This window comes from Miscanthus floridulus, chromosome 16 (genome assembly GCF_019320115.1).
Source record: "Miscanthus floridulus cultivar M001 chromosome 16, ASM1932011v1, whole genome shotgun sequence".
NCBI lineage: Eukaryota > Viridiplantae > Streptophyta > Magnoliopsida > Poales > Poaceae > Miscanthus > Miscanthus floridulus.
The window spans coordinates 88533569-88540666 of NC_089595.1; positions in this window are offsets into that span (position 1 = coordinate 88533569).

Below are 7098 nucleotides of genomic sequence, written 5' to 3' on the forward strand. Positions count from 1 at the left end.
GAAGTAGAGCAGCCCCCGGGCGTGTCTTGTAGTCCCTATGTGTCTTGTCATAGCTGGAGGAAGTCTTGTGATAGGGATTAGAGGTAGGTTAATCCCGCAGCAGCATTGTACCAGGATGTACATGGCGGTAGTTGGAGGAAGTCTTGTGATGTGGGCTTCGTTCCTTCATCTGGCAGTTCTGGGTTGATCCTCGTCGCCTGTCCTGAGACTATCCGGTGCAGATCAACACCATATCTAGCATCACATTGGTCTTAGGTAGACAGATGCCTGCCGACCTTCTCTGCTCCATGTTGTCCCGCCGTGCTGCTGATTTCTGCCTTGGATGCACTGTATCCGTCCTTTGAAGAAAACAGTCTAGCCGAGGGTGGTTTGTCCTTCCGAGTAGCAATTTAGGACACGTAGTCATTCTAGAGTCTATCTGTATCTGGGTTCCTCTTTGCTACTTTGCTTTTTGTGGTTCCAAGTTCATTGGGTCTTGTAAGATTTGTAATCTTCTATTTTTAAAGTTGCTTATAATGGAGAGAATCTTGTCTTCTAAGTTGTCATTTATTTTTCTGCTATGGTCCTGGTTGTTCATCAGATTCCCGAGTTCTTTCTATAAGAACCGAGTTCTTATGTTCCTTGTGAGGTAGCCCTTCTTTTCTTCATGGCTGATGGGTTGTTTTTTGCAGTAATCTGATAACTCCGTCGTAGTGCTGGATGGATAAGTCTGAAATCTACCCATTGAATTGTACCGTTGTGTGGATTTGTGCCCTCCGTCATTTTAGCTGTGTCAGTAAATGGACCGTTGCGTTCTCACACGGTTGCTTTAACGGGCCTGGTGGGCTATTTTTATCGCTGTAAAATCTATTTAAAGACCCTTCATCTTCTTTTTCTTTACTGCCCTTCTCTTGCCTTGAAAACCCTAGCTCTTAGAAATCCGCCGTAGCCATTGTCGCCGCCGTCCAAACTTTCTCTTCCCCTAGTTGCTTTTTTGCCTCCGTTAGTACATGGGTAAGAAGAAAACCGTGAGCAAGTCCTAGTCTAACTTCATGGACGAGGAATCATCACTTTCTTTGATCGAGAACCAAGAGTTTGTGGCCATGAGGGCTGCCCAGAAGGTTTGGCCAGCTCCAACAACAACCGAAGAGCAGCTTCGCGAGCTTGTCAGCGATGGCTTGATCCAGAGCAAGGGCTTTGCTGAATGGAGAGCTCTAGGCGAGCATTGAGTCCCTGCTCCCGGTCCTGGTGAGATCGTCCTCTTTGTCTCCTTTGTCCGTGCTGGACTCTGCCTTCCCGCTTATGCCTTCCTCCATCGATTCCTTAATTATTTTGGGGTTACTTTGAACCATCTTACCCCCAATGCTGTCCTCCATCTTTCTATCTTTGTTCATCTTTTGCGAAACCTTTCTTGGAATTCCTCCTTCTCTTTCCCTCTCCCGTTTCTTCTTTCGTCTGAAACCACAACCCCGCTGTGATGACAGTTCTGTTCTTGGTGGGTGTGGGATTCAGTTCCGTCAGGGTCTCAAAACTAAATTTTTTTATTATGACTTAGTTGACTCTATGAAGGATTGGCATTCCGAGTGGTTTTATTCCGCCAACATGATTCCTCCTCTTTCCGTTCATTCTTCTTCTGGTCCCACGGTTAACGATCGATGGGAAAAGAAACTCTTGACGGATTATGAGAACCAGGCGATCAAGCCGCTTGTTGAGAGGATATGTACTCTGAAACAGCAAGGTTTGACCGGCCTTGGTATTATTTCTAGTTTTCTTCGCCGTCGAGTCCAACCTCTTAAGGAGCGAGAAAACTTTGGTTTTGAGTACTCTAGGGCAGAGGATCCTTCTCGTAAGGTAGGGGATTTCGACGACTTTGCATCCGAGAGCTCGATGGACCTCGACAACATAATCTTCTCGAAGGGATCGACTTTCATCTTCAGTTCATGGATCTACGAGGCAGGCAACAATGGCAAGCTCTAAAGCCATCTCCTCGAAGATTCAGATCATCATCAGGATTCTTTCATTTTGACGACAACGACAGATCAGCTTGCTAGAAGATTCACGCAGCTCGTAATGTCCAATCCAGCTTGGATTCCGTGACTTCACGCATCCGATTCAGACTCAATTTTCGTTTCCGAGACGAAGTCTTATCCGAGTTCTTTCGGAAAACCGAATTCTTTTCTGACAAAGCTCTAGAACATGACGTCAACATATCAAGAATACTACTCGGAGTTCACTGAAAATACTTCAAAGAAGTCGAGTCCTCTTCCATTCGGACTCCACGACATGGCAACACCTTATCAGACATGGCACGAAGGATTCACCTATCCCGTGCTTAGAATGCCACTGAAAGAAGCCCAGGAAGGTCTCGTTTTAACTATAACATCTCAAGACTACATCGTTCACTGGCCAGGTACCGTTCCTAAGGATGACGACACCCAACTAGTCGACGATACGACAACAGCAATTCTACCCTACCAAGAAGGAGATTCGATCTATGACCTTGAAACCTCTACTGAAGTTATTAACAGCTCTGGCTGTACGGAAATCAACGACGATGACAGAACAACTCACGTTAGAGAAGTATTGATGATTCGCTATCCTCGATCACCATTGATCCCCCCAGAAGCACCCGACGTAAGGTCTTCAGATGAATCCGAATCCAACATATCACCATTTATCTAGGGGCACGATGGTGAGACTGAAAGTCAAAGGCAAGCGAGAGAAAGAAAGAATAAATTGAAACAAGGACGTCAACGCCGTGCTAAGCAGCGAAAGGACACTTGGATCAAATATGAGTCAGATCTAGCAGACTACAATAGAAGAAAATCAGAGCGAGAAGTCGAAGAAGGACGAGCAGCGAATACACCCTATGATAAGATCCAAGAAGCATTAGAAGAACTCAGAGCAACTTCACATCCCAATGAAAAACAAGAATAGCTCCGGGACTTCCTCCGATCAACAGTCCTTAGGACGCGCGACGGAAGAGCAACATCTCATGAATAGAAAGATCAAAATCAAAGGAAGTCCACTTTCGAAAGACTTGGACCAAGTGAAAGTCACAACGGAGAGAGCCGAAGAAATCATAGTCAAAACAACCGAGTCGAACAACCAAGAAAGGCCAGAAGCAAAATGCCTACTCAGACAGCCACACAGAACTACTCTCACCAAGACGACAGTTGGCAAGAAGGGGGCGCAGAATCAGAATATACAGAAGCCAGAACACACGATAGATTCCCCTATTTTGCAAACAGACTTGCTTCAATACGACTACCTCACAAGTTCAAGCCGTCCAACCACTCCAAGTATGATGGCAAGACCGAACCAAAGCAGTGGCTCAGGATTTACTCGCAATCGATTGAATTGGCCGGTGGGGACGATGACATCAAAACCTTGTTCTTTCCCATGGCTCTAGAAACCATGCCACTTCAATGGTTCGACAAATTGAATCCAGGATCAATCAGAAATTGGGAAGACTTACAAAGAGCTTTTTGTGAAAATTTTGCGGGAATTATTACACATCCAATCACCCACGCAGAATTAAAAGGACTCAAGCAGAAGGGAGGGGAAAGTCTAAGAAATTACTATCGACGATTTGGCGAACTACGAACTCAAGTATATGACATCACCCAAAGAGAAGTAATCAAAGCTTTCTCACACGGAATCATAGCCAGGTGACAATTTTAAGACTTCTGCAAAGAAAACCCAAGAAACAATGAAGAATTCAGACGGACAGTGGAAAAGATGATTACCGCAGATGAAAAAACAAGAGAAAGATTCCTAGATAGAAACAACAGAGACAACCCGGATAGGCAAATTTCTCGAAACAGCAGACATCAGGAGAGAAAGCGTGGTCCAGACAACACAGTAGCAATGGCTGACAAATCAAAAAAATTTACCAAGCCCAGAAGATATGACGACATTGAGAACATACGTTGTCCCTTGCACCCCAATGGAAAGCATACCATCGGAAATTGCTACACCTTCAATGAAAGATACACTAGAAAAGATAGCAAGGGAAACAATAAAGAAAACAATCAGAAAAAAGAAGGAGACAACATTGAAGACAAGGGATTCCAAAAATCTAGGGGAACAGTGGCAGTAATCTTTGCTGGGGTTCCAGATTCCAGAAGCAAACATCAAGAAAAACTAGCGTTACGAACCATCATGGCAGCAGAACCTGCTACACCAAGATATCTCAATTGGTCAGAGTATCCAATCCAATTTTCAAGAGCCACGGCGGCAAAAACGTCCCCGCCACTTGGCGGCAGCAGCAGTATAGCCGGTACCGGAGCCCCGAAAGAACTCGGTACCGGAGCTACGGAAGAACTCGGTACCAGAGCTACCGAAGAACTCAACACCGGAGCTACAGAAGAAACTGGCGCAGGAGCCTCAGAAGAACCCATACCCAACGTCCGATTACTACAAAGACTAAAGTCTAAACAAAGAGGAGGAATTCAACGATAGGAAAATATGAAAACAACTCACCGTCGACTGGACGTAGGGCTATTACTCGATCTACGATCGAGGGCCCGAACCAAGATAAATCGACTGTCTCTTGCGTTAATCATCGAGTTCCGCATACGCTGAAACCTGAACAATACCGCCCCGGGTACCCCCGTGGCAGGCTATCGGTGGTCGGCAGTATTGTTCGGGTTTCATCGTATGCGGAACTCGATGGTTAACGCAAGATACAGTCGATTTATTCTGGTTCGGGCCCTCGATCGTAGATCGAGTAATAGCCTTACGTCCAGTCGGCTTTAGCCTTTGCGTTGGATTGATTGTAAAGTGTTGTGTTGTACAATTATTGTCTTAACTCCTGATCCAAGGAGCCCTGCCCTCCTTTATATAGTCAGAAGGCCAGAGTCCTAGTCGGTTTACAATGAGAGTTCCTAGTAGGATTACAGAGTAATACTGCTACTAAGATTACAGGAGAAGAATCCTAATTGGACTAGGTCTTCTCCCTTCCTTGCGGGGTATCCCATGGGTCCCGCACTGACAGGCAGGGACCTTTAGTCCTGGTTAGAGCTACAAACCGGGACTAAAGGTATCTTTAATTCTGGACACGAAAAATATCAGAACTAAAGCCAAATTTCAAGATGGGATCAAAAGTCGTTTCTCTGGTGCATCTATATCCGTTGGTGGGTCTTATCGATAGGTGTAGCCATAAGGCAGTTCAACTGTCTTGCACTCGATAACCTTCGACCGGTATCTTTCGACTGTTAACACTTCGACTGAAGAGTTGGACCAGATAATCCTTTTTATTCGAGTGGTTCCAGTATGGATCCCACCAAGTGGAAGGTTGACGTGTTGCAACTCGGCAGTAGCGATTACTATCATTCGAGTTACAAATGGGTCGAACGACTAACGTCAGTATGTGGCTTAATAGACCCTACATGGGGCACGTCATAAACTCTTTCTTCATATTTGAGAGCTGGGGCACATCATAAACTCTTTCTCCATATTCGGGAGCCTCGTACTTGTCCCGGTTTTAATCGGCTTTATTTCCGATTTTCCCGTAGGGTAGACGTCCGCCGAAAAAATATACTTATGGCTCGCTTAGACCTTCAACAGATTTACGTGGCACTCAAGTACTAGAGGTTGTAGAGCTGTATGTCAGCCCTCCTGAAGTCTCCCTCTCATGCGTTGAGAACATAACGTAACCTATTGTCTTTACTTCATTCGTAGCATCATCGTTGAATTATTACAGGAGCTTAGCACAAACAAAAAACGCAACATGACGCTTGATGATTATAAACGTGTAATAATATACCTTTGAAGTTTGGTGAAAGACATTAGTGTGGATTAGATATAATTTGATGATTTTCAAAAATAAATTATTGTGATTTATACATGTCTATACCTAATACTAATGATTTTCAAAAATAAATTATTATGATTTATACATGTCTATACATAATAATAAAGAGGCAAAATTTCTGCCATCAATTTTTTTCCATCCAGCCCTGTCCACCCGTATCTGTTTTTGCGTCGGTGCGTCAGTTGCAAACGGAGATTAGGAGGGATTAGGAGTAAGGTAGAGAATAGAAAGAAATACAGGGTTCCAGATGTAAAAAATACCATAATTTCTGCCATCAAATTTTTTTGCGTCCAGCCCTGTCCACTCGTATCGGTTTCTGCGTCGATCGGTCAGTTGCAAACCAAGATTAGGAAAGATAAGGAGCATGAAAGATAATAGAAAGAAATACAGGTTCTAGATGTAAAGATAACGTAGAGAAAGAAAAGGTGGAAGGACTTTAATAGTTTTTGAAATAGATCGGGATTCTTGATACAAAATGTTCAAATTCAAGTGGGTTTTTTTTCGACTTGAGCCGAATCCTTGCAGTTAGGCTAGCTTCGTTGTAGGCTACACCAAGCCCATGCAAGTCTTTTTTTTTCTTTTCTTTCATATTTCTATTTTTTTATAAAAAACAGAGATCTTGCAAAATTCATCAAAAATTATAGAAAAATCTGAAAAACTTCGAATTAGTTTTGTTAGCTTCATAAAAATGTGATATATCCATAGATGTTATGAATCTTGTTAGATTGTGCTTTGTCTATAGGTGTATTAAATCATCCTTGCATATATTGCCTGCATATAGGTTCGGCGATGACCGAGAACGTGCCAAAGACAGACCCGAAATACGCGGAGGTGGCCAAGGAGTATGAGGAGGATGTCTGTGTGTTCCGCTGTCCGATTTCTACCTAAGAAAAGCTCCGGTGCATAACTCCTACTTTTCAACGCTTATTATGTTTGTTTACGCGTTAAGTTTTGAGCAGAAAGATTTACATAATCTGATATAGTTTTGATAAGAAACAAAACTTATTTTTATTAAAATATGGATTAGTGAATGGTACAACTAATTATTTCTTGAACCGGAATCTTGGGTAGATTATTGACTAATGAAATTTAAACAAATGTATTTATGTAATTCATGACAAGGGCTTTCATGTGAAAAATCAAGAAATCTCATGTCATAATTATTGACGGACAGACTAATCCTGATACATCGATAAAAAAATTATGGAGGTTGATATGATGCGTCAAAAACGCTATAAAAGTCGATATTGAGTCATAGAAACACATGGGTAGTATGAAAAAGCTACAATGTTATGATATAT